The 27,879-nt window shown below is 48.5% G+C and overlaps 2 long non-coding RNA genes across 2 annotated transcripts; one reads left to right on the top strand and one right to left on the bottom strand.

Annotated features, from left to right (window-relative positions):
• Window positions 1–6,841: 6,841 nt before the first annotated feature.
• On the bottom strand, window positions 6,842–21,077 carry LOC116661507. The gene is made up of 3 exons (XR_004317390.1): window positions 20,857–21,077; window positions 18,920–18,991; window positions 6,842–8,889 (listed from the first exon to the last, which is right to left on the bottom strand). It is a non-coding gene; the product is annotated as an uncharacterized LOC116661507 (long non-coding RNA).
• Window positions 20,286–27,652, top strand: LOC116661508. Its single transcript, XR_004317391.1, has 3 exons — window positions 20,286–20,926; window positions 24,376–24,381; window positions 27,642–27,652. It is a non-coding gene; the product is annotated as an uncharacterized LOC116661508 (long non-coding RNA).
• The last annotated feature ends 227 nt before the right edge of the window (window positions 27,653–27,879 follow it).

Here is a 27,879-nt window from a genome sequence, read left to right as displayed (position 1 = left end):
CTGCACAACTGTTTATGGTTGTATGCCTGCCAAACTCTGGTGCACACCGAGCCCAGGATCCTTTTTTGTATGTGGGGCACACGCCTACCGGTGCCTGCCAGCCAGTTGGACAGGTACTTGCACATTGGCCTTCCTTACTCTCAGATGGACATAATAGCTAATAACGAGAGCTTTCCTGTACCCCTGATGGCCGATACTCTTATCAAAAAGGGCCATCCGGTTAGTACCACTACTCATTGGGCTGGGAATAGCGACTGGAGTGGGCACGGGAATAGGAGGAACAGCCTCATCATCCTACTGTTACCCGCAGTTATGTGCTGAGGTCATTGAAGGGTTAAAACAGGTGGCTGAGTCCTTAATGACTCTACAAAACCAGTTGGACTCCCTAGCAGCAGTAGTCATACAGAACAGGAGGCGTTTAGACTTGCTCACCACCGAAAAGGGGGGACTCTGTCTCTTCCTAAATGAAGAATGCTGTTTCTATGTAAATCAATCAGGAATTGTCAGAAATATGGTCCAAAAATTATGAGATCAAGCTGAACGCAAAAACCAGGAATTAGCAAACTCCTGGGCACAATGGAATAACCTCTGGAGTTGGGCCTCCTGGCTCCTCCCCCTAGCAGGCCCCGTCCTTGTGATCCTTCTAGCGCTGCTGTTTGGTCCCTGCATCCTTAATCTCATGACCCGTTTCATTATCGCATGAATAGTCACTAAGACTACAGCTACGAGTTACTCAGTACAGGCCCCTGGACCAGGAAGAACCCAATGATGAATAAGGGACACCACTCTAAGGTGGATGCTCACTACAGATGTTAAAGAGAGCATCAAAAGGGGGGAATGAGGCGGGAAGCCCCATAAAAAGACTGGCAGGACCCCTAGGCAGGGCCTCTGCTCTCCCAGCACCGTCCGGTTCCCTGGCCCAGAGGCTTTATCTCACTTTTTGCCTTTAAAGCAGCTAACTTACACCTAGAATTCTATTGGTTCCCTGGGCTCACTTCTGATTAGTTATTTCCTTCACTCCTGATTGGTTATTACTCTCACTTGATTGGTTATTACTCTCCTGACTGGTTATTAATCTCACTTTTGACTGGTCCACTTGTACTTTATTTGCATGGAGCTCACTCCTGATTGGTCTATTTCTACAAAGCTTGTTCCTGGTTGGTCAACTTCTGTTACTTTATTTGCATATGATGTTGCAAAGTGTAAAATTGACAGCCTATAAAGGCCTGTGTAAACCTACAGACGGGGTCCGGAGCTTGAAGTGTTAACTCCTCTGGGCCTGCTGGTGTAATAAACCTGAGTTCTCCAACTCTCCGAGTGCTGCTTGGTCTCTTGCCTGGATCCAGGTTGCTGTCACAACTGAACTGTAACACATTTTTGCACAACACTCCAACTTAGTAGCCAGCCCTGGAGGGTGGCTGAGGACGTGTGACTCTGGTCACCTTGAAGAGGCAGAGTGAGGACTATCACACAGGACAGCCCCTCACAGAGCAATCAGGTCGTGCTTAGATGGAGAGCTGCCCTCCTCCACCTGCTCTCCGTCCACGTCCCTGTTTCTCCACTCTGCATCCATTAAGACCTGGGTCAGAGGCCCCCGAGCCTTCGTCACCCTGGATGATTGATGTGTGGCTGTCACCCTCACCTGAGGGGGCGAGTTGAGGTACAGGGACCGCATCTGTTCACTTTGTACTGCACATGTGCCTGGTGGTCCCTGGGTGAGGGGGTGGGGACATGATGGGGCGGGGCGAGGAGGTGGGAGGCATGGCTTGTGAGGCACCCCAGGTGATCCCACATATCAGGTGTTCAGGGAAAGCTGAGTAAATGATCCCACAGATGACATGCTACCGAGAGAGGCGATGCTTTTAAGTCAAGAGCCCGCAAATTGCCACAGTTAGAAAATCTATACCAGCTAATTCTGGTTTTATCTTTCTCATCCAGCTTACCTGTTTAAGACTTTATGAATTAAATAGATAAACAGCAAGGTCTGACTGTACAGCACAGGGAGCTATATTCAACATCTAGTATTAATCTACAATGGGAAAGAATCTGAAAAGGAATATACGTATTATATGTGTGACTGAAGCATTGTGCTCTACATCAGAAATTGGGACATTGTGAACTGACTATACCTCAATAAAATTTTAAAAAAGAACTATGAATTGACTCCATTTATCCAGACAGAAGATACACTGAAACCCGGGTTGATTGGGCCAGTTGTTATATGTGAAGACTTAAAACAGAATTCAGAATTATTGAATATACCATCTCTGGCCCCCCATCAGCTGTGTTGGGGCAGAATGTCACATCCAAAATCAGACATAATCATAAAAATGAAAACAAACCAACCAACCAGAAAGAACCAGGATTCACAAACTGGCGAGGGTCTTGCGTGAGACAACCATTGCCATTCACTCAAAAATGACATGTGGGCGGTGGTCCCACGGCGTTTGGACAGACCCCTGGGGCTTAGTCACACTCACTCTGGGGCCTGCGGCAGGAGGGGACGGCCGTGCCCTGGCAGCCGGGGGAGGCGGAGGGAGCAGCAGCCAAGGGAGCAGGCGAGAGAGGCAGGGCCAGGCCGGCCTGTGTCCTATCTGGGTCCTGCTTTCTGCTCAGGCCTTTAACTGCCTTGTGCAGGCCTCCCCCACCCATGGGCACCTGATAAACAGAACCTGCCCCCACCCCCACTCCCAGCCATCTCTGCTGCCAGAGCCCAGTCCTCCCTCTCTGCAGCTCCTTGGGTGGCCGAGTCTTCCTGCCCACCCCTCCGAAAGGCTACCCTTCTGACTGCTTTATTAGCTCCACGTGGCTCAGCCCACAGAGAAGCAATGACTGGCCTCCATGACCGGGTGTCCTGGGTCTCCCCTCCACTGAGAAAGGGTATCCGACAGTTATGAGATGGAGCTGCAGAACCAACACCAGAAGGCGGAGCTTCAGAGCCCAGGGTAGGGTTAGGGGACCAGGGCAGTTCAGCCCAGAGGGACCCCAGCCAGCCCAGGACAAACTACAGCAGAGATGTGCCCCGCCAGAGTGGGCATGAGACTAGGGGGCCAGCACTGGCCTGACCTTGTGACCTCGGGCACGAGCAGGTTCCCAGGCCACGAGCCCAATATTATGCTGGCCCAGGTCCACTGTGGTCTGCTGGAACAGAGAGGGGCTGATGGCTATGCCAGCCCACAAAGAGGAGGGGAGTTCTCTGGAGTTCTGGGAAGATCACTAGCCCTGGGGTTCATAACCCAAGGATGTAATCAGAATTATCATAGGTTTTTTGTTTTGTTTTGTATTTCCCCAAGATCTACATGCCAGAGCCTCCTCTGGACCTGACAAATCAGCATTTGGGACGAGTCTGGGGTGAGTCGGGCAGGCACCAGTGACTAGAGCGCTGCCCAGGGGCAGTTCTGAGGCCGGAAACCATGTCTTTTTACCTTGCACTTAGCACAGCCCCTCTCACGTAACAGACCTACAGGGACATCATTGACTGAGTGAATGACTATGTGAGTAAATGACCAAATGCTCCCGGTGACAGAATTGTTGATGATGCCAACAAATGCAGGGAAAAAATGGAGTTTCCCATAATGGATTTTAGCTTGCAGTTACCCACCCAGAACAGCAGCTAAATATGACAACAGTAACATGTACTTTCTTGACTCGTGGGGTTGGACAGTGCATGGTGGCACTGGATGAAGCGAGGATTTGGATGAACCATGTAGGGAAGAGTATAAAGTCAAAGCAGGCACTCCACCTGACTCACCTGACTCACAATTAATTATAATCTGAGGTGTAATTCTGCCTCTGGAAACAATGGGAACCATAATTACATGTCTAAAGCCCAAAATGGAATCCCGCAAGTGTTTGACAAGCAGAACATAAGGGTGATGGAGTGGTTTAGCCGTTAGCCTGACCGCAGGGCAGCCCTGTGCGTCATGCTTTCAGGCCGTGGCAGGGTTTCTCATCCTCTCCATCCTTCTGCAGTGAGTGTGGAGCTCGGGGCTCAGGGCCACCAGCTGGATGGTGTGTGAGCTCAGGCTGGCCTTGTGGACCTGACCCATGTAGAGAGCAGCCCTGCAAATGGGTGTGGGCCTCGGGCCAGAACAAAATTAATCCAGGCCTAAATGCAACCAGGGAAAAGGTGTCGAAGGGCGGACAAAGAGGGAAATGTGGCGGGGACCAGGGGTGCTGGTGCTCTTCTGGTTTCCCGAGCTCAAAGCCTGTGATTGGGTTTTTTTTTTTTTTCTCATTAGCAAACACGCAAAATGTAAGATGAGTGGATGGAAGTCTTTCCAGGTACGTATGGGATGAGAAAACAGTTCATATGGGAAGTGGAGTTAGGCACTGAGAGAGGGCTTCCCTGCCGTCAGATCTGAAGCAGGCCTCCAGGCCAGCCTCTGTGTCTTGATCTCAGCACCCCGCTGTGCCTGGACAGCGCCCGTCACACGGGGTTGTTTTGTTCACCTGTTTCATGGTGTGTGTCTGTCTCCCCCATTGGACTGAAGTTCCACGCGGCGTCGAGTCATGTCTGCCTTGCTCACCTCTGATTCCCAGCAAGTGGCAGTGGCATTCAACAAACGCTCATGAAATGAATGGCGGTGATCCTGACCCAGCCTTCCTGTAACAAGGCCAGGCCCTAGGGCTGGCAGGGCGCACAGTTTGCCGCCTGCCTGTCCCTCACAGAACTCCCTCCTGGCCTGCAGCTCTCTTGTCCTCCCCTGCTCTGGCCCGGGATGCCTAAAACACTCACTCGGTTTTCTCTGAGCCATCCAGGCAAGGTGGTGAAACACCACCCCAAGAAGTGGAGCCAGAATGCGAGGAGCGCAGGCACATGTGAGTAGGGAGGGCAGGGCCTGTGCGAAGGGTGGGCTGGATCCAGAGAGCAGCGGTCGACAGGGAGCTGGGTCTGCAGTCCCAGGCGGGGGCGATGGATGGGCTGGAGGTGGAGGGAGGGCAAGGAATCAGAGGAGACCAAGCACATGGTGACGGGGAACTGGACACTGCAGTCCTCTCTTCCATCACGTTCCACGTCTGTGCCTCCGCAGACAGAGCCCATGGGAGGAGCAGTGACAGTAAATGACATTCCTTGAACTCTTAACTGTGTGAACTGCAGAATATCCTTGTGGGAGTGACTAGCCCATGCTAGGGACGGGGAAGTCAGAGGGGCGTGGGTTTGATGGCCAGGATGGTGTTATCGCAGGAGAACCAGGACTGTCCCAGTTCTGTCAGTTGGTCCTCCTTGCGTGAGGTTTGACTGTTGCGGCAACACAGGGAACGTGTGTGATAGCACCCAAGGAACAGCAGCAGAGCGGCAGCCACAGCACAAGTCCCTGTCACCTCCCAGTGTCCCACAGGGAGCCCACGGGTTGAGCTGGATCGGAGCCCATGACACACAGACACAATCCACCACAAAGACCTCCCACCCCCGCCCCACACACAGAAATTAAATTATAGGATGAGCAAATGAAGACTGTCTGTAGGGAGAGAATGAGCACACGAAGGCAGGCCCAACTGCAGTGACCAGCCATCGGAGTCCTGGAAGACGGGTGTCAGAACAGGGTGGCCTGGGTACCTGCCCTCAAGGGGTGGCGGCCTCCGAGTGTCACCGTTCTGTTCGCAGCTGTTCCTTGGGGGAGAAGGATGCTTCCCATGGAAGGGCTGGGCCAGGATGAGGTGAAACAGCAGAATCATGAAGTCATGGGAGGGAAACCCTCTTCTTGTTTACAGCAGTGGTAGTAATGACGGCAATGATAAGCATTTTGATGTCATCATCTCCATGATGCATGTAAGTGTATGCTTTAATCTTTATAGGGATCATGTCAGGTTGCTGCTATTAGCCTTGAGATAAGCAAGCGACTTACTTAAGTGACTTACTCAAGACCACAAGCTTGGGTAAGTAGCTGAGACAGAACCCAATACCAAGAAGGCAAAGCCCTCGAGCTTTCTGTCCACCACATGGTAACTGAGTTCATCTCGCTGGGGACCTTGAGGTGGCTATGAGGGCAGAGCTGACTCTGCGCCAGGCATCCCAGCCAAGCCCTCTCCTTCCTATCACCGGTCCTTCTAAGTGTCTTCCGTGCTGACTCCCAGTAGAGGAAGTTCCCTATCTGGCTATACCCTTCCAATTTACAATGATACATAAATTTAAATCTTTCCAATAATGGATGAATTCTTAGAGGTTAGTCACTAGGCTAGGATTTATGGCATTAGGCACCAACTAAATATATCGATAACATACTATATAAATAAAATAGTAGGTCCAGGTGCTGGAATAGACAGAGCAATCAGACAGACCAAAGCATGTAGTCATTTATTACAACAAAGAGATGTCATTTCAAGTTACTGAGAGAAAACATGGATTATATAATAAAGAATGCTAAAATAACTGATCAGGTAAAAGAAAATTCAGTTGGATCTTCACCATACTTTCTACCACCAACATACAAATGCATTCAATACTGAAATATAAAAATCAAAACCACAAATGTGCTGGATAAAAGCATAGATGAATATTTTTATAATCTTGGAATGAGAAAGGGATTTTTCACCCCAAGTTTGTGTTGATACAGTACATAATTTTACATTTCATGGAGCAGGGAGTTACAAATAACATGCAAAGAAAGATAATGAACTAGGAAAAAAAATATTTGCAAACTGTATCACAGACTAAGAATTACTATCTTTAATATACACAGAGCTCCTACAAATCAATAAAAGGAAACAAAGTGCCCAATAAAGATGGGAAAAGATACACACGGGCTTTTCACCAAAGAAGAAATGCCAAGCATATGAAAATATACTCAACCCTTAATGATAAGTATAGGTACACAAATAAGTGTACGGGGTGGGGGGGTGTAAATACAAGGAATGAAGAGACTGAGCAAAGAGTGTCGAGTGTCGGCAGTGTGCTGGGAAACGGGTATTCTCAGGCACTGGTACTTGGAATGTAAATAAGCATAACTTCCGAAGGAAAGTTCAGTGATATATACCCGAATTTTAAACACACACAACTCAAGAATTTTGATTCACAGTATTTATTTATCTGTATTACGGTAGAATAAAGGTACTATAAAATTGACCATTTTGAACATTTTAAAATGTACAAGACAGTGGCATTAAGTACATTCACATGGTTGTACAGCCATCACCTCCATCCACCAGCAGAACTTTTCTCTCTTCCCCAGTGGAAATTCTGTACCCGTTAAACACCAACTCCCCATTTCCCCTGGCACCCAGCCCCTGGCAACCATGTTCCACTTTCTGTCTCTAGGAGTTTGACTAGTCAAAGAATTGATTGTAAGGAGAAAATTGTATAAGAGCAACATATACATGCATGAAAGATGTAGTCATTCAAAAAACTACTTACCAAGGACCTACTATGTGCCAGGTAATTAACAAGACAGACAGACCAGGTTACTTGACTCGTGCACAAGTTGTGATCAAGAGAAGGTAGACCATGAACAAATGTGTAAGGAAGAGCACTCAGTCACCACAAGTACTTTGAAGAAAATAGATTTATGTGACAGTAATTTGGGGGGGGGGGTACTTTGGACAGGGCAGTAAGAAAAAGGTCTCTCAAGCACTGTTTCCAATAGCAAGCAAGTCAGAAAAATCTAAGCATCCAAGCAACATCCCTGCCAAGGCAGCGAGTCCATCTGGCCAGATGTCAGCACGTGACAGTTCACTATAGACGTGAGAGCCTTTCTCAGAACTAAGTCCATTAATTCTGTGTGTCTTCTGTATTTTCCTGGAGGGAAAGAGTTTCCAACATTCTGGGGTAGAAAGTAATTTAGCGGGAGTCCATGCCAATGCCGCTTTATTCTGAGAAGGAATGTGTGGATGACAGTTTCAAGTGTTTGATGTCCAGCCCCTCCTAAAACTGTAAAATAAGAGCAAGGCGATGAAGAGGCTGATCTAAATCTTCTTTCTGTGGTTTTACTTTTGTTCTGGCAGGCTTAGTAACACTGGGAAAAAATGACAGTGCGTGTATGGGAAACATATCCGTCCCTTTATCTTAAGTAACTGGCATGGAGGGCAGGCGTGCCCAAGGGGCGCTGGCACTGCTGTGATATACCTGAACTACATGGGCAATGGACAGGGCATCAAGGGCTTGGCCTACCCTGCGCCCAGGCAGGAAATTCAAGGGTAATATAACACTCTGCTGCTAGGTAATGCCATTGGAACAAAAGCATGTTTGGGATGACTTTTGGCTATAACTCGGAGTTTCTGTTTCATTTGCTTCCAGAAAGAACTTAGTTCCTCCTAAAGTTCTCAACTTGTATTTATAGAAGTACAAATAGGATGTATACAAACTGGCCTTGAATTAAAGCTGCGTGTCACAGAACACGCTGAAAAATAAATCCAATCCAGGACCTCAGTTTTAACTCTAGAATTCAGGGCAGCAGCTTCGGGAAATGCAGAGTAAGTCACAGGTTAGAGACCTCACTCTGCTACTGATTAGCTGTGTGACCTTGGGTGGACTGTTTGACCTCAGAGCCTGCAACAGAGGAATAACAATAGGACCCGCTCAGGGTTTTGTGAGGATAAAAATGCAAGAACGTGGAAGTCGCAGGGTTAGCTCGCAATGCGCTTTTCTCCTTTCTGGGCTTCATAACTGCTGCAGAGTAGAAAAAACTAAAATGGAAAACCAACATTTATTTTTGTCTGAATAACTTGGACACGGTTTGACTGATTTTCCCTGTTGGTTTTAAGCTGCTGCCTCTGAGGCTGAGTTTCCGTGTGAGTGAAGCAGCATCTTCAGTTTCAAAGGGACTTGGACGAACTGGAGCATCTCTAGATAATGGTGCGGGATGACTCGGACCCACAGAAGAAAGCGGTGAAGGATCTGCAGAGGTTTAGCTGGGAGAAGACTCGGGGGACACGGGAGTTGCCTCCAAATATCTGAAGGGTAATATGTGGAAAAGAAATTAGATTTATTCTGCATGTCTTCGTAAGCGGAGACAGATTCCAATTTTGTAGATAGAAAACCTTTTTTTTTTTTTTTTTAAGAGCCAGATTGTCAAGGAAGGATGCTGTCTTCTGAAACAGGGAATTCCAGAGGGATCTTATCAGAGAATAGCTATTCACTCCTTAGGAGTCCCACATCAGGGAATTCTGCATTAGAAAGAGCTGGGGTGAGGTGCCCTTTAAGGTTCTTTTCCAGGTCAGGGAGACTGCAATTCAGAGGTAGCCACACAAATGCAACATTTTGCTACAGGAACTTAAGGCCAGAGCAGCCCTGGGAGGTATAAGGCAGACACTGGAACACACAGATTGTGCTTACGTGCGAACTTTAACCTTCTATAACAAAAGAAAGCCATGCAATGTTCAAAAAAAAAAAAAAGCCTTTAACTCCTAGAAACGAAAATGTCCATAGCTTAGTGGATCATATTTTACAGGTTCCTGTAGACACAGGGGCCAAATGAAACTGAAGCACGATCTCAGGTATCAAATTACACTTCACTTTTTACCTTTTCCCCCTGTAATTCTGACATAAGTGATTAAAAATGAACCTGGACCTTTGACCTACCCATTTGGATTTTTCTTTCTATTCACCTGCACACCTCTGCTGGTTGTTTCAGAGATTCTTGGTCAACTGCTTTCAACAGCTAAACATTAAAGCCACTGAGTGCATAAACAGGAAGCTGGTGTTTAGGTGGGAGTTCCTAGGAATTTTATACCACTGACCACAGAGGCCGAGAGAAAGGAAATAGGAAAAACAGTGTAAATACCTGGGTGACTAATGACTTAGCGCAGCTCGGCTGGCTTTTCTGAACACTTAACAGGAAGTCTCTTCCAGGGGAAACACCCTTAAAAATTTTTCAGGACCCTGCGTGGCACTGAAGGGCGGGATAGGGGTGTCTGCACAGGGCTGGTTACCCAGCAAAAAGACTGGGCGGATTTCGCCAAGATACCGACCGCATTTGCATGCGTGGTGCAGATCGCTCGCCGAGCACCAGGGCTCCAGGCCTCGCATTGCAAAGGACCGGAGGGCCACCCCCTTCCTGGTTCACACGGCGAGCGCCTAAGAGGATTTAGAATCAAGTGGGCACGTTTGCAGGCCTCCTTGTGAAGAGGCAGCTGGAGCGCGGCGGCCGGCCCAGCGCAGCCCCCCGCGCTCCGGGGCCGCATTGTCCTCCAAGGGGCCGCCACCGGGGCTCCTTTGTGCGCGGGGCCGGCCCTTCCCTCCCGCCCGGTCCCCGCGGGCCTCCTCCCCGCCCCCCAGACAGACGGCCCTCTCCGGCCGCCGACGCGCCGGCTGCCGCGGTCCCCACGCCCTGGAGCGGGCAGGGCGGCGGGCGGGCCATCTGCGCGGAGACTGACAGCGGCCCCGGAAGGTCAGCGCCCCGACGATTGCTGTCTGAACAGCAGGCCTCCCAGCAATACAGGGACATCTGCTCCCTTTAATTTAGAGCACTGGTTCCGATTTCAGCGGATCCCTCGCTCCCCGCCGACCTCGCTCCGGGGAGGGGGAAGGGACCTGGAGGGGCTGAGCAGACGTGCCGCGCGCCTCCCAGCTCCCCCGATCGGGGTTGGGGCGGAGGTGGGGGGAGCGAGCAGCTGAGTCTGGCCTTGCGGGGAAGGGGGGTCACTCACGTGACCCGGATGACGTGCGGGAGAGGGGCGGCTCGGCTGAGTGGGCGCGGGTGCATCCCGTGTGTGCAGAAGGGCTGGACCCGGATCCCGCCCTGCGAGGAGGGATCGGGCTTCCCCGCGGCCCCCCACCTCCTCCAGGCAGGCGGATTTGGGGCTCTCCCACCCTGGCGGGGAAAACCAGTGAATGTGCAGGGAAGTTCGTTGCAAGTAGAGTGAGGAATCCGGCTCTGCCCTTCCTCGTGCAGGTCCCTGGACCGGCAGTTTCAAAGCCAGCCGTCAGCGGGCGAGGCCAGCATCCTGCCTGGACGGTTGACAGCTAAACTCATCCTGCCTTTTCTGCTTCATGTTTGGGCGAAAAGATGGAAGGATGAAAGAGCTCTCCCGCTAAGTAAATTTAGTTGTGACTTCATTACCCTTTATTCTCAAAGTGAGGAGTGGAGTAGCTGTGTATCAGGGTTCAGAAATTTCACCCACAGTCCATTTCCCAAGATGGATTTAGTAGCCAGGAGCTAAGTTCCTTGGCAACGAGCTTGTGATCCCCAAAACCACACTGTTTTAAACAATAGAGACCTATTTACAAGAAAAAGTAAATAGGATCTTGCCTTGTTTGTTGCAGCTTAATTTGACCATGAGAAAAACAGTACCGGATTCTCAGAAGAAACATTTTCAGGGGCTGTATGTAAAAGTACAGTGGGAAAATCCACATTGTTTTTAAGTCGCACTTAAACTACCCAGCCCCAAAGAAAGCTGCTTCTGGAAATCAGAGGGACTCTGAAAATGAGTGTAGAAATGGTTTCCCACCCATGTGTGTAATATGAAGAGGTTTCCTTCTTCAACTGTTTATTTTCTGCAAAGGACGTTAACTTGGGCAGAGTTTGCTAGACTGGAATGTTCGGAGGAAACCTGTTTCCAGATATAATCTCTAGTGCGATTCACAAAAGCTTTACACTTTGAAACAGGAAACAAAGGGCATACTTTTCAAATTTTGGCTCTGTACATAGATGGAATTCCGATGCCCAGAACGGTGCTTGGCTCAAATATCCTGACATCACTTAACTCTTACAAGAGGTCACTACTTAGGGATCAGCGCTACTTAGGGATTGCTAAAGATCAAAAGATTTTCTATTAAGAAGATGCTTTTAAAGCAACATCCAGTTTTAGACCTGGAGTGTGCATTAGGTACCTCTTGGGCACCACCTGAGTGCCTTTGGGCATCTATTGTCCATTATTCCATCCACTGAGGTGGGCTCTGAGCAGCATCTTGTAGGGGCAACCTGACAGAGTCTTGCCTCGTGCGCATGCCTCACACTTGTGCTGAAGCTTCCAGAATCCGCCCTGGAGCTTCTCGGAGCCACATAGGGCCCATGCATGGACAAGCCCAGAAATGCAGGGGAGTAAGTTTGGGGGCAAAGCTTTGACCAATGGCGTGTAAGCAACAATGGATAAAAGCATTCCTTTCTTCCCCCAGATGCACACTCCCGTGGCATCTTTCATGCAATTCCTCCGGCAGCCAGGAAGGAACCAGGAGCTGTGGCCAGCCTCCTAACTCACCCTGTGTTGGCTTTCCATCCTTCTCTGCCTCATACTTCCTTCCCTTCCTCCTCCTCCCTGGATCGTACTTCTCAGTAAAGTACTTGCACTAAAGGCTTTGTCTCGGGATCTGCCGTCTGGGAGACCCAGGCTAAGTCCCAGTCATTTTTAACATTATTTTTTACCTACTCGGATTACAGTGTCTAAGCTGTCTTCAGACCCCCTCATCTCAATCCATGTTCCAAATGCGAAAGAATTTAGCCTTTTCGCTGTGTGAGTCTCCACCTAGTTACTGTGTTTCTGAAACAGTGAAGGGGGTTGCCTCTCACCTTGCTTTGGATACAGTGAGGGTCAGCGAGAGTGCTACATCACGGCTGTCTTTGCTTAGGCCACAGTGGGACCCGGACTGAAGTTTGTAGCCCACGTGTGGCAACTGGCCATCAACTCTGGCCTTCCACTTTTGTCTACCAACTTTAACCCAGCTCTGTTTAACTTTTCTGATCTGTATTTTTAACTTCCTCCTAATTTTTTTTTGTTTGTTCATGTCATCCTGCTCTATTTATGGATTTGTTCATGTTATCCTGCTCTATTTATGGAAATAAGCAAAGATTAATGGATATAAGTCAGCCTTAAAAAAAGTCATATGGCCTAAATCACGTATAATACTCTTCCCACACAACAGAACTTTAAAAAAGCGATTAGAAAATCATGACTTTTAAAAATAACCATGGAGAAACTGTGTTGTCTTCATGTGAAACCATTCATTGATTTGTTGAATGGCTAATAAGTCCTCTGGGTTCATCCCTGCCTTCTTTTAGGGATGTGCTGCAGGGGGTACAGTTTTTACGGGGGCTGTGGTCAGGGGCATGCCGGGACATCACCTCCAAAGTAAGAGACAGATTTTTGCATTTTACACTTCCCAACATAAAGACTGAAGCACAAAATCTGATGAGTGCGTTTGAGTTCTGGAAGCAGCGTATTCCACATCTGGGAATCCTGCTTCAACCAGAACACTGTTCAAAGGTTAACAGCTTTGAGACAGGATCCAAGAAAGAGGGGACACAGCATCAGGTCTGCTGTGGTCCAGGCAGCCACTGCAGCCAACAGTCCTGCTGGCGTTAGAGGTACCAGTGGTGGGAAAAGATGCCTCTCGGAGCTTTTGAGATGCCCTAGTGGGAAAACCCCAGGGAAGACACCCAGGATTTCGGAGCAAGGCTGTGGCATCTGCAGTAGAGAATTCTACAACTTTAACAATGGCTCTGGCACACCATGGGGGCCTAGTAAAGACAGGGCACCTACCATCGGACACCAGCTGACCACGTAGCCAAAGCAGTTTATCCTTACTGGGCTCTGTCAGAACCACCACGTCATATGATGGGATGAAGGCGCAATCCCCTGTGAGCTGGACTGGTACCTCTGGGATTAAGCACAAGCCGGACAGGAGCCCCACGTCCCTCACTGTTTCTGCACCACCCCTCCCCCAGCTCACACTAGGGCCACATGGAGGGTCCCGAGTGAGCAGCTGACTGAAGAGGAGGGGCTCATGTGGCTTCAAGGATCGGCCAGCTCTGTGTGTGGGGAGCGGAAATGGACAGTGACAGCACCGCAGCCTCATTCAAGGGTGGTCTTCAGAGACGGCAGTAAGAGGAAGCTTCCGGGGGCGTCTCTAGTCACCCACTTTGTGGGTGCAGGGAAATGGCCTGCAGTTAGACTCATGGGCAGCAGCAAATGGTTTGACTAAATGGGCAGAGGCCTAGAAGGAGAAAAATCAGCAGACTGGTCCCAAGGAGGTCTGGAGGAGACACATGCATGGACCTATGAGAGGGCATATGTGTGAGGGTCTTGCTGTCACACATTAGCACCTGCAGAGGGAGGCACTCAGCGTGTGAGTAGACCAGATGACTACCCCACTGATGGCAGCCAGTCTCTGTCACCAGCCATTGCCGTGTTAGCACAATGGGCCATGAGTAGAAGAGCCATGGTGGCAGGGATGGAGGCTACATAGAGGCCCACTAGCATGGGCTCCATTTACCAAAACTTTGCCAGCTACTGCTCCTGCCAAATGGCTAATGTTCCCACAGCAGAGAGTGAGTCAGAATCCACAGGGTAGCAGCACCCCTTGAGAAGACCAACCAGACACTGGCAAGCTGACTGCCTGGGCATCCTCCACCCTGGAAGAGACAGCGGCTCATTTTTACCATGAATGGACACATATTCTGGCTGTGGGCTACTTCCTGCCCTTCATGCCTCAGCTGGCACCACAAGGCTCATACCGTGTTAAACCCACCATCGCAGGATCCCAGACAGTATCACATCAGACCAGGGAACACGCTGTCCAGCAGAGGAACTGTGAGCTTTGTGAGGATGGAGCACCGTCCTCCAGGAGGCACAGGAGACCTTAAGTTAAAGAGCTTTCTATGGCACTGTACCCAGTGGGTAGAATGCAGGAGTCCAGGAACCAAGGGGTAGAAGCAGGAGCCATCCTACCGACGACCATCACTCCCAGTGACCTGGTTGAGGAATTTGGGCTTCTAGCCTCACGACACTGAGCTCTGTGGGTTCTAAGGTCCTGGATTCTGAAGGGGGAATGTTTCTAACGGGGGTGCAGCACTGCCCCGTTGAACTATAAATGCAATTGAACCAAGGGGCCAACAGGCAAGAGGAGGAGTCCCTGTCTTGGAAGGGATGGCTGAGCCTGGCCATCGGTGGGGGGGAGGGCTACCGGCACGCACAGGGAGGAGGAATATTGCAGAACCTAGTGACCTACTTGGGTACCTCTTGGTACCACCTTCTCCAACTCTGACAGTAGACCACAGCCCGAGAGGGCCATCATGGCCAAGGGCTCAGACCCCTCAGGGATGAGGTTCTGGTCTCACCACCAGGAAAACCCTTGAGATCAGCAGAGGTGCGTGTTGAGAGTAAGGGAAATCTTCAGCGGATAACCAGAGGAGGGAGAAGGTGGGTATGAGTTGGCATCCTGAAACCAGTGGTAACATCATCTATAATTTATTCCCTTAATCCTCCTCTTCTAAGTTCCCTCGAGGATCAGAGGCTTACTGGTATCTTGGTGGAGCTTTTCCCAGAAACTATAAGAAGAGGATCCAAGTGTTGCAAGGTGGGGTGGTGGTGGGGAGGACCGCGGTGGATGTATTGATGCACCGACTGGATTCCCATCCAGGAAGATCCCTATTCGGGAATGGTCTTATTCCTCCCCAGCTGCCGGAAGGGCTGTGAGAAGGTGGCCCTCACCTGTTAGCCTATGGGGTGTGCCTCATCTAAAGACATCTGCCTGGTGACCTGAAGCTCACACCTCCTTCTAGGGACAACCTGCATTGAATGGTGCTCTGGCCCTCACTTGGGACAACTCTAAAAGGCTGCCCCAGATCAGAGCTCCAGGTGGTCTGGCTGACGACTGCATCACATCTCGACGTCTCCTTCTACCTAATCCTGCTTTCCCCTCTCTCTTCTCCAGGATTGATCACAAGAGCACTCCTTAATCAACTGCTTCCCTGAGAACGTGACCTGCAGCAGCCCGTGAAGCTTAGGTTACAACTAGGAGAGATGATTTGTATTCACAGGCTAGTGAGGTCTCTGAATGGAAAAACTTGGGTTCTAAAAAGTAGTCAGTCTTATTAATACCAAACCATAATTATGAGCCTCCCATGAGTTGTCAATTGACCTTTTTTAGTTGTCAGTTGATTTTGATTAAATATGTATGTAAATGAAGCAAAATGAACTGGGTGAGAGTCCCTCGATACTTTCAGTCGAGGCACTTCTCACTTCAGATGCTGGATTTCCAGCCCTGCTCTCAAGTCTCAGTTTGGATTTTGGCCATCTCGTCAAGGAGAACGCATTTTCACTGAGTGGAGTAGAGGCCGATATCCCGCAGAGTTTTGATATGTGGTCAGAAACTTACAGAACATATGTAGGTTTCTCTGTTCATGTCCTGGAATCCTAAGGTTTGGTGCCTTGTTTGCAGGCGTGGCTTGTTTTTTTTCAGTCCAGTCAGTTCTTGAAACTGAACCACACCCATAAGGTAGATGTGTAATAATTCAGATATATGCCAAGGTCTGCATTCTGTGGGCAAATGCAAAAACTGGACAGCAATCATTTTTATCCAGATCTAGGAACATTTTTTTCTTGAGTTGTGACTTCATAGTCATCTCACGACAGCTCTCCAAACTCTGTGGAGGTTTTGAGGGGGCCAAGGGCTGATCTGGAACGTGGAATTGGTGTCCCCACCCTCTGCACACGTGTCCACTCACATATGAGCGCCTGGATGGATCCACAAAGCACATTTTTCTTCCTGGTAGGTTCAAGTTCAGCCCTTGTCTCATCAGCCAGAAATGTCTTGTCTCATCCCATCATGGGATCCTTTGGGACAAGAACAAGGTGGTTCCTCTGAGTTCTTTTATGACCAAAAGTTATTGATCTGAGGGAGTTCGGAAAGCTTCTTGGACAAGTTTGTACAACTCAGCACTGATTATATTATTTTACTAAATAGGAGAGGTCTCCATGCTCCACCACTAACCCTTCTGTGCAGCCTACTCACTGAGCATGAGGAAGGCGACAAGTATAAAGAAAATGCACACACGATCACTTGGAGACTCTCATCGTGTCTCAGCCTGACGGGCCAGTTCTGACAATGATGCTGTGGACCTTGGGCACGCCGCCTCTTCTTTTGACTTGAATAAAGAATTGAGAACTTTCCCCCCTTTTCGTATGGTCCTTTCAGGGCTAGCTTTTCCACTTGAGATCAAGCTTCTCAGATCTTTTACTGGAAGGGGACATACGGGCTAATCCATCCAGGAATGCTGTCATTGTGTGTGGTCCCAGTGGGGCCCCCTCTCCCCTCTTTACTCCCCATCTTCTACCATTCCCAGCTCTACTCTTCATGGTTTGCATGAAGCTCTAAACGTCTCTGGTTACTGGACTGTGAGAATGAACCCCCTCACGTTCCCCAGCTCTGAAGGTAGTCACGTGTACGGAGGGCTGCAGAGGCTGGGAGCTATGGGTGGGTGTGGCTGGTGAGGCGAGGAGAGCAGAGCAGTTAAGGGGATTGATTCTGCCCAGGTCCTGTCAGAGCCTGAGTCAGAGCTCGCTTCTCCCAGACCCTGTGTTTTCTCAATTAGGTTAGGCTGTCTCCCTCCACTGGCTCTCACAATTGAGTTAGCTGCCCCAGGGAGATGGTCCATATTGAAACCAGCCCTCCGGCTGGCCTCGTCAGGATGCATTTGGATGCCAAAATACTTGCAGTGGTACCTTGTGTCTTCCTTTCCAGCACTTGCACACTTGCCCCTGGACTTTTCCATTGAAAAGGCTGCTTTTCCAGCATTGGTGACTTGGTCATTTTCAGCTCCTATTGACCATTTGATGGACCGTGTCCTGGGCTTGCTTCTCCCTCTCATCATACCAGATTTAGCTCCTCACCTGTTCACACTTGGGAGAAGGCAGCAGCCCCCAGGTGAAGTCTCTGACTTGAGTGGCAGCATCCTCCCCACACTCAGATCCAAAAGAATCTCCCTCAGTTTCTTCAGTAAGCTGTGCATCAGAGTCTAGAATGGCTCCGTCATGCCTGCTGCCTGTAAGCTCTGTGTGATCAGGGACCTGGTCTGTCTTTCCCCGCTGTTTCCTTGGCTGCTGGAACGGTGCTGGTACAGGTGACCCTCCGTGCTCTTGGCTGAATAAATGAAGCATCCAATCAGCATTCCTGGGCAGGCACCGTGCTAGGCTTCAGGTGTGCTCTAGGACAGAGTGACTGCGTGGCTGGCAGGAGATCAGAGCCGGGGATGCGGGCAGAGTGAAGAGACTGAGGTGTAAACAGATCGTTTCCATTTTGAAGGGCTATCAGGCGAGGGGTGGAGCTCAGGGCAGGTGACCCAGAGGTGACGTATGTGCCAAGTCCCAAGGACAGTAGGATTTACCCCTCCAGCTGCACTCAGCACGCTGGTGAGGGGCCATTTGGCATCTGCTCCCCTTCCCCCTCTTATCCTGTGAATCTGAGTTCCCCTTACTCCCCCGCCAGCCCACCAGCCCACCCTTCTGTTCCAGGGAAGCTAATCTGTTTTCCGAATCCCCAAGGGCTGGCTGGGTGCTGTCTGGCCACTTTGGTCCACGCTAGCCTTTCTCTGTGAATGTAGTTCATGACATCCCAAAAGGTTTTGCTCAAGCCCAGGGGGACCAGGCAGCCCTCCTGAATGAAATCTCTTCTGATTCCTTTATTTCCCTCCTACTCTGAACCTCGGCTTTTCTTGTACCATCTGATTCTCAGGACCCAGATACGTCACACTGGCCCTGAGTGTGATCATGTCTCTAGATAAAAATCATTCAAATGGAAGTATCAGGACTCTCCTCACGTGCTTTTATAAAGACAAGAAATGTAGTGCTTGTGCGTTTCAATGCGGAAATCAACACTGCGGGAGGCGCCCACCTCCTCCTCCGGAGACCCGGTGTCCTCATGTCAAGACATTGTTTTATATGCAAATTTAGCACCATTTATAGAACTTAATATTTGTGGGGGGAGGGGGAAATCTAGACAGGAAGTGTATTAAAATGGGTTTTATAACTGCTATCAAATGTTTGTGTTTGACTGCCGAGTTATGGTTTCTTTAGCAATTTATCCATCTTTGTATTCCAGTAGAACAGGTAAGGAAACTCATCGTAATAACTACGTAATTGTGTCTAGGGCTTTACAGTTCACATCTCAAGTGAAAGTCACCTCCTCTGAGAAACTGTCCTGAGTCTCAGGAGAGCTGCCGTTCACCTTCGTCCCATTTCTTTGTGCTCCCGATGCACCGGGTCATACCTCTAGCGTAGCACCTCTAGCGAAGAACTGTACAGTCATCCCACAGTATCCACAGGGGGTTGGTTCCAGGACCTGCCAAGGATACCAAAATCCGAGGGTGCTCAGGTTCCACAGTTGACCCCCAACCCCCTGTACCCATGGTTCCGCATCCGTGAATTCAGCCAACCACGGATCTGCAGCACTCGAGTATTTATTGAAAAAAATCCACATATAACGACCCCGAATAGTTCACACCTGTGTTGCTTAAGGGTCACGTGTAATTTGTTACATGCCTAACTCCTTAGTAGACAGGCTTCTTCAGGGTGGATCTTGGCTTTTTCATTTGCAGGTTTTTGTAAGGCTCATGATAAATAAATCAGATAAATGAATGAATGAATGAAGAGACAAATGATAGTCCTGTATTAAATATTTGATAAATATTTGATTATGATAGAATAAAGAAAAAAAGGAGATAAATCTTGCTAGTAACTGTGGAAAAAATATTTGTAGGAGGAAGTATGGAATTGTAGATGAAATTAAGTCTCTTAAGTTTTCCCGAGGGTTCTTTTATCCCTGGAGTAGACAATGAGGAGTTAGCGGTATTAATTTGGGCCAGCACTGCTGAAGTGTTGTGAAATTGACTTACTTCCATCCTGTCTTTCCCTAAGAGTTGTTTAGGAAAGAGAAAGTGGTCCGCGATTCAAAAAAGAACAGAACAAACAACTGCTGTGTAAACGAAGGATTAGGTACTTCTCTGCGTGTTTTCTCCTTCGCGCTTCAGTGTTCATCTCTGAGTTACGCACTGTAATAATAGGCCCAAGTGCGAAAGTGTTTCTGGGACTGATGCATAAAGTATGTGCATGCAATCTGAAGACTGAAAAGTGGTTCATTCTTGGGAAAGAATGGTATGAAAGTTACTGGCCTTCTGGGGAAACAGAATGTGATTATCTACAAGGTTAGCTGATTTTAGATACTGATTGCCAAACTGTTCAATAAAATATGAATACTTATTATGGCAATCCATATCACATGTTGCATATCCTGTTCTGGGGGTGAGGTGCACCTTCTTAAACGCACACTAACTGGGTAACGTCAGACGTTAAAAAGTGAGTGGAAATTGGGTCTGAAGTTCTTCTTTCCTATTGGTTCCTCAACTAGACTTTAACCTCTAGGAAAAGATGAAGACTATAAACAATAGTTAGTATCCATGGTAACATGCATAAGGAGGTAATTTTTTTTTCTTTACATTTTTAAATTTCAGAGTTTAACAGCATATTATATGCATTGCCTCAGGCCCACAGTTCCTCCAGTTGGTCATTAAGTATCAGGAAGTACCCTCTCTACCAGTCATTATTCGTTACATAAAATGCCACTTACAAGCCTCGTGCACAAAAGAGCTCCAGTGTCAGTGGAAGGCACACCTTGGCTGTTGTAGCCACTTGGCCTAGAAAGCAGAGACCCTTAGAGCCCCTGACCCAGGAGCCAGGCTGCGTCCTGAGAGCAGCATTCACCAGGAAAGCTTTTCAGTGATGGCTCATTAGCCTAAAGAAACAGCCCCGTCCTTCATGTGAATCCACCAGAAGAAAGGTCCCAAACCCATGTTCTCATACATGGTCACCGGGCTGCTGTTAGGAAGGCTCCAGGAGCAAAGAGTTCTGGGCAAATCCAACCACTATGCTTAATTCCGCCCGACACAGAGAACCACTCCCTGTTGTGCCAATTAGGAAGTTTGGGTTTTGTAGTATTTTTTTTTTTTTTGGAACATTCACTTTTTAAAACTTTTAGTGGAGGTCCTGGGGATTGAACTCAGGGTCTCACGCACGCCAAGCACGCGCTCTGTCATTGAACTACGCTCTCCCCCACTATTTAGTTTTTTTTTTTTTTAAGGAAGTTTCATACTCAAAACAAATGAGATGATTAATAAGGTACAAAGGCAGAGTTTACTCAACAGAACCTACCTGATGTTAGTTCTACACAGGCAGATGACAGCATTTTAAAGTCATCCAGAAAATTCATCCAGAAAATCCAGTCCAAGTTGAAACCAAAACTCCTTTCTTGATTACAGAGACTCCTTTTTTCCTTTGGCCCCTGGACACCTAGGTGGCTGACTCCCGACAGGTGCCTCTCCTGCGGCTTTGAAACCAAAGGCAAACCCTGCAGAGGCAGCCTCAGTAAAGCCGTCCCCAGATGACTTGTGCAAACAAAAGGAAAAATATGTGCTGAAAACTGGAGCTAATCTAGGAAGTTCCAAATTTAGATCAGGTTTTTTCCTTCCAAGAGTTTGTTTGTAAATCAGTTTTTGGAAACCTGGTGCAAACATTTTCCCATAAATGTGGACGTGCAAATGTCACCCTAATAAAAACACATTAGCAGAAACATCATTTATAAACTGTTTTTTTTTAATTCCTTTTCAGTTATGGATTAAGTGGGCCATTTCTGTGGGCTGGTCTGGGAGCTAGACCACCATGTCCAATGGTTTCTATGGGAAATCAGTCTGACTCAAAGAGCTGGATGGGAGGAACTCTCCTCCAACTGCCAAAACTTCACGGAGAAGAGAGAATTCCTCTCCAAGGGTTCAGATCGTGCCATCCATAAGCAAGAGGGACAGCCATTTTGGTGCAAAGGACATTCATAAATTTAGTGTTTAAACTTTGCAAACTGCCAACACTTAGTTTAGAAAGTGTTAACAGCTGTATTAGGCTGAAGTTGAACTCAACAAAGTTTAGACAAGGAAGTTGAATAGGAAAACAAACAGTAATGCAAAATATAGAACCCAGATTTGAACAGAGATAGACACTGGAACGAAGAACTTCATAGCAGGCCTATGAGCCAGACCAGTGATCCAGGGCCAAGCAAGGCAATGAATACGTTTCTTTACTAGAAAAAAGAAAGAAATTCAAAGGCAGCAGACCCATGGTTTGTGATGCAGATCACACACTCTCTGTTCTTCCTTTGTCCTCACCTGTGTTGACTCTCTAGTAAGTTCTGAACAGTCTAAATTGTCATGAGGTCACGTGTCCACCCTACCCCCCCATCCCAGCTACTTGCCCCATCCCCAAAAGAGCTGTGAGCAGCAAAAGTGCTCCTCTAGACCATTCCCCACTTGCTTTTGCCCCCAAATGGCAAGAGTGATGGAAAAATTTTTTTTTCAGCCAGAATGAGTTGAAAAAAATGGTGGCATGGGGGGGAGGGGAGCAAGATGGCACCACGGCCCATGAGAAAGGAGGCCTTTTGGAGACAGAGCGTCAGCCATGATTCCTGGGGAAAGGAATTGAAGCAGAGGGCGAGGAGGAAGGCAGAGGAATGCAATGTGAGACACATGAAATGACGCTTAGAATCTTCCAGAAAAAGAACATCAGGAACTAAAAATGTTATGTGATGAAGTCAGATTTCTTGTGGTAGCTACAAGGGAGCAGAATGTAAATTTCTGAGCCAGAAGAGCAGTTGTGTGGATGGCCAGGGACTCCCCAGACTGCCACACTTGGGATTTTGTGTCCAGTTCACCTAACATCCAAGGTACATGGAGGTCTCTTCATGATTCTAAGGAGAAACTTGGCTTCAGTTTTGTTCACCCCCTAGGATCTTGCATTCATGTTCCCAGCTCTAGCCATGACCCTGAGGAGCCACACCAGTTGAGCCGGGGTCCAAAGGCCCTGTGATTTGAGGAAGTGGAGAGGGATTCAAACACTGGGTCCTTTGACATCACGTGTCCTATCATTTGGGGCAATTTGTTCTAATTGCCACCATTAGTGCAAAATAGCAGATGAGAAAGATTCTTCAAGGTAATTTGGAAAGCACTTCTCAGGGTCAGTTAGGACGAAGCCCACATAATATGCTGTTTCTGCTGCACCAAGACGTGAAAGTGGCTGCATGCAAAGATGCTGTGTAAGAGAAAGGGCGATAGTCTGAGGGTTCGGATAGATGGAAAGTGTAGGTAAAGTTACATCAGTGACAGAGACCTTTCCGCTCCTCTGGACCTGGACTTCTGAGCACCTGTGGGATGTGTCATTTTTCAGCACTTAACATAGAGGCTAGTGCTTTCAAATACATTATTTTCAGAAAAACTATTCTTACCACTTAGGTCAAATAATCCCTCCTTGGATGAATAAAAGGAAGAGGAATAGAAGACTCAGTTTAAAAATTAGATATGTTCCTGGGAGGAAGGTATAGCTCAGTGGTAGAGCACATGCTTAGCGCACACGAGGTCCTGGTTCAATCCCCAGTCCCTGCATTAAAAAAAAAAAATGTGTACCAAGCTAATGAGATTGTTGAAAGTCTGACTTAGTGGGAAACCCTAGCCTCTGGGACGTCTGTGCCCCGATGGCACAGTGACTTCTCAGCTCCATGATGTTTGGAAAGCGTGGTTTGGACAACACAGATCCTGAAAATGTATCAGTCTCCTGAATGTTCCGCCCAGAAAGATCACAGTCAGGTGTATCATCCACGCCAGAAGGGCTTCGTTTCTTGGCTGGTTGTTTTAAGTTCTAGCTCATCCCCAGACAGGGTATGAGTCGGGCAGAAGGGATCGTATATGCTGTCCTGTCCATGATCCCTAAACTGGATTGATTCATGATCAGATGATCAGAGTAAGTACAGTTTTAAAGCATCACTGATTTGCATACACTGGGAGAAGGTCTCTCTGAACCATTGAGTGTTTGGATTATGAAACAATTTGCACCCATGAAGTCTGACATTTTGAGTAGTTCCACTTGCCGATTAACTAGGCTTTGGTCAGCCACAGCTGTCGCGGGAGCTGCTTCAACAGAACAACAGTGTGACGTGTCTGGGCTCATCAATGATCTGCTTCTAATCCACCTGTGCCCTTCGGTTTGCCTGGGTTATATTCTCTGCCTCTGAGAATCACAGATCATCCAAAGGTGGAAAGGATGAGGAGACCATCCAAGTTAGGGGCTGGCACACTTTTCTGGAAAAGGCCAGAGAGGACATATTCCTAGGTTCGCAGGCCATAGGGTCTTTGAAACATCTACTCAGCTCTGCCTTTGCGGCATGAAAGCAGCCACAGATAATACGGAAGCGCATGAGCATCGCCTGTTCCAACAAAACTTTATTTACAAAAACAGCCAACAGGCAGAATTTGGCTGGTGGGTTTTGTGTGTCCACCTCTGATCTAGTCTGACTTCCTCACTTCACAGATAAGAAGAAAGACACTGGGGAAGTTGGGGAACTTCCCAAATCCACTAGATGATTCAAAGCAAACCTAGAAATGGAATCTCAACCCCGAATTTAATCCTACCATGCGTGTCAGTCTGTCTTATTTCATGAAGAGTCTTCTGAACTCAGGTCACCGAGATCCTCCCCCTGCAGAGTCCACAGGCCCACCTTCAGCCCCTGATCTCTGACCTACTGCCAGCCAGTAGATGACATAGGTTTGAGTCAGAAAGGAGTATTGGAGAAAATTATGTTCTGGGACCATCAATTATTTAATATAATGTTCTTTGAAGCAGAAATTTTTCTAGGAGATTGTCACTAATTATTGACATCACTCTGGTTGCCATTGTCATCTTTCCAGGTGGCATCGAAGGAGTGAAAAACTGAACGATTGTCATTTTGTCATAGGGTCTCATTTTCACAAGGTTTTTCCACTAGAGTTGATTTGAATAAGGCTGGCAAACTAGGGTTTCCAATTCACCAAAGAACAATCAGCCTCCAAAGCAGAATTTCTCAACGTGGACTTCAGGGGGTTAATGACTCTGAAATCAGGCAGAAGTGTCTGTGCATGGGTATTTTTACTCAGGATGCGCTGTTTTCTTCAGATGCCCAAAGGGATTTGTGATTCCCCACCCGCCAAGTTACAGGATTCTAGATGCTGAAAGGTGCTTGTCCAGCCAGCCTGCCTGAAGGAAGAAGAAAGAAGCTCCAACCCGCCACGTGCCTCTCCTCACGTGTGCCCTTAGTGGCTGGCTCTTCAGAGGGGACTTAGCTGGCCACCTGAAGGGTTGCAGAGGGGAAGGGAGGAGTCACGACTGGATGGACACAGATATAGTCAGTGGGCTGAATTCAGCATCAGAGGTCCCAGGAGCAGGGATGCTCCAAGTTAGTGGATAGCATTGTTGTGGTTCCAGCTTATCAGCTGGCTCAGAGCAAGACCCCCACCAACTGCTGACACACCGAAGACAGAATTCAGCTCCCGGAGGCTGGCATGTGGGCTCGAACTCTGGCAACGTGGTGAGCTGAGTTGACTCAGCCACTCCTCTGGCTACAGAGAGATCCTGGATGGAATAGAATTGTTTTAATGTTGTTTTTTAGTGCAAGTTGATTTTTTTAAAAAGAGAGAAATGGAAACTCTTACATGAGTGAACTCAGATCAGAATGGTCAGCTTGAGCTGAAGCCACAGTGGCTCAGGAGGCTAAAAGCTGGACTTTTAATTCCAGCGCATGGATAAGAAACATGGCCTTGAGTCTACCCAAGGGGAGGAGGGAGAAGAGGTTGCAGCCAAAAGCCAGAACTCTTGAGTGGCTGCTGGTTTATGAGAAGGGGTCCAGAAAACTCCATCCAGTCGCCCCGATAGATATTTAGGAAGTTTCTGCCCTGCCCAGGGCTCTGAGTAGGGAAAAGTGTCTACTATGAATAAAACTAAGTCAGTCTTGTATTTCATGTTCAGGGACAGAATCTGAAACTGCAATAGAGACGTGGATTGGGACTTTCTGACTGAGGAAAAAAATGGTCCAGACTGGAGAGTGCTTGATACCCAGGGGGATGCCTGTGCAGAACTAGGGTGTGTACCTCACAGCCCACAGCACACACCCTCCCAGAGGGAGATGCTCTCCACTGAAGATGAGCTTGTGCAAGAAGACTGCACACATGTGCACACGCACACACGCATGTGCATACATATACACAGGCGCACACACGTGCACTCACACATGCACACAATTGAACCACACAAGACAGACAAAATCTGAAGATGACTGAACAGTCTCAAAGAGACTAAAAAACAGGCATTTTAAAAATATAAAATATCAAAACCATTAGGAAAGAAGAAATTAATAACAACGACAACAAAGTTTTGAAAAAGAACCAAATGGAAAAAAATGGAAATTATAGAAATGAGAATTGTAATCATTAAAGTTAAAAACCCCAAGGACCTGTAACAAGAGTTTCTGTTTTAACTGAGGAGAACCTCACTGAAGTGGACAGCAGGTCTGAGGGAAATCACTCTGAACACCACACAGAAAATTAGAGGCAAGGAAATCCATTTGGGCCAAGTCCGTGGAAGCCAAGGACAGCCAGGCTATGACAGCAAGACCAAGTCTAGAGGCATCCAGGAGGCTCCGACCCCACCACGCTAGGGTTCCTATCCATCCTGGTCAGGATTGCTTCAGGAGGGAGGTGGGCCTGGGCCTGAACAACTCCTGGGGAGCAAAGCTCGGGGACCCACCTGCCATCACCTGTCCTGGCCTGAGCTTAGCTCCCATCTGGAAGGGAAGAGGGAATTGTCTGACCTCCTTCTGGTTTATGACCAGGCTTGGGGTCCTCTGGCTGAGGAGAGCCTCACCAGGGCTTTAAGAGCTTCAGGAATGGTTTCCTAAAAGCCATGCTGATCAGTGCGAGGACCTGGCCCTGGGAGGAGGGGACATTCACCAGGCCTGTGGTGGACCTCATTAGGGCAGCTGGCTTCCTCCCCGGAGCAGGATGTCTCACAAGAGGATGAACTCAGTTCACCGAGATCCTCCCCCTGCAGAGTCCGCAGGCCCACCTTCAGTCCCTGATCTCTGACCTACTGCCAGCCAGGCTCTGCACCCAGACCCCTCCTGGTTTCGCCTTCAGATAACCACACTCTCCTGCCCGCCTCTCCCAGGCCTGGGACCACAAGCAGCCTCGGCTTTGCCATAGCCCTCAGCCCTGGCTTGGCCACACCCCGAGGACAACTTTTTCACAGCCAAGAATGTTCTTTCCAGAAGGTGATGCCTCCCTTTGCTTCTCTTCTGAGGTATCAACTCTTTTTGCTGAGACCCTTCTGGCATGTATGGCAGCATTTGAAGAAACACACTTAGCACAGGGGTCCTGGAAGCTGGAGATGCGTTTCCGCAGGCCCATTAGGCAGGAGAGCCCCAGAGAGCCGGAGGTATTAGCATTTTGCTGGGATGTGGGCAACGCACGCTAATGGCCAAAGAAAACAATACCAGTAGCACCATGATGGGGAGGCTGCATCTCTGCCCACAGGACTCCCATTGCCTTGAGAGGAACTGCCCGCCAGTTGACTTTAAAATGCCATCAGCTCCTTTCCCTGTACCTGTTCAAAGTGAATCAGCAGTTTGAACCAATCCTGGAACAAAATGAGCAACTTTGTTACCCAGAACCACTTGTGCCGTCCAACTGCCTCGACAGAGCAAAATGTCCCTCAATCAGATCACCTTGGTTTCCACACGTAGGCAGCGCATCATCACCCTGAAGACTATTAAGCTGCTGGAAGGTGCTCCAAGAGCGCCAGGCCTGGCGAATGTCCCCTCCTCCTGGGACCAGGGCCTCGCGCTGATCAGCGTGGCTTTTAGAAAACCATCCTTGATGCTCTGAAAGCTCAGCCGGAGGACCACAGGCCTGGTCAGAAACCGACGGAAGTTGGTCCGTCCCCTCTCCCCATCCAGGTGGGAGCTGGGCCCAGGGATGTGAGTCTAGGAGGAGGGTGCTGAGGGTCCAGTTTCTCACCAGAAATGCAAATCTTGACTCTATCTGTCTGTGCAGACCTTCATATTAAATGATAGCTCAAGGCCCGATTTGTAGGCAAGAGCGTCCTCATTATCATCCCAATAAAAATCCCAAAGTAAACCACTCCCCCGACCCCAAACAGGCTACTTCTAGCAAAGGAGTATGAGAACGAAATATTTTCAGTTCAGGTTTTGCTCCTGCTAAGTCACAAGCAGAACGATGATCTGTTTCAGCTTTCTCCTCCCTCCTCCTCACCGAGCAGGGCTGACGCACTTCCGACCCAGCCTGCAGTTCTAACGTATGCACTTGACAC

This window comes from Camelus ferus, chromosome 35 (genome assembly GCF_009834535.1).
Source record: "Camelus ferus isolate YT-003-E chromosome 35, BCGSAC_Cfer_1.0, whole genome shotgun sequence".
NCBI lineage: Eukaryota > Metazoa > Chordata > Mammalia > Artiodactyla > Camelidae > Camelus > Camelus ferus.
This window is presented reverse-complemented; position numbering and strand designations above follow the sequence as displayed.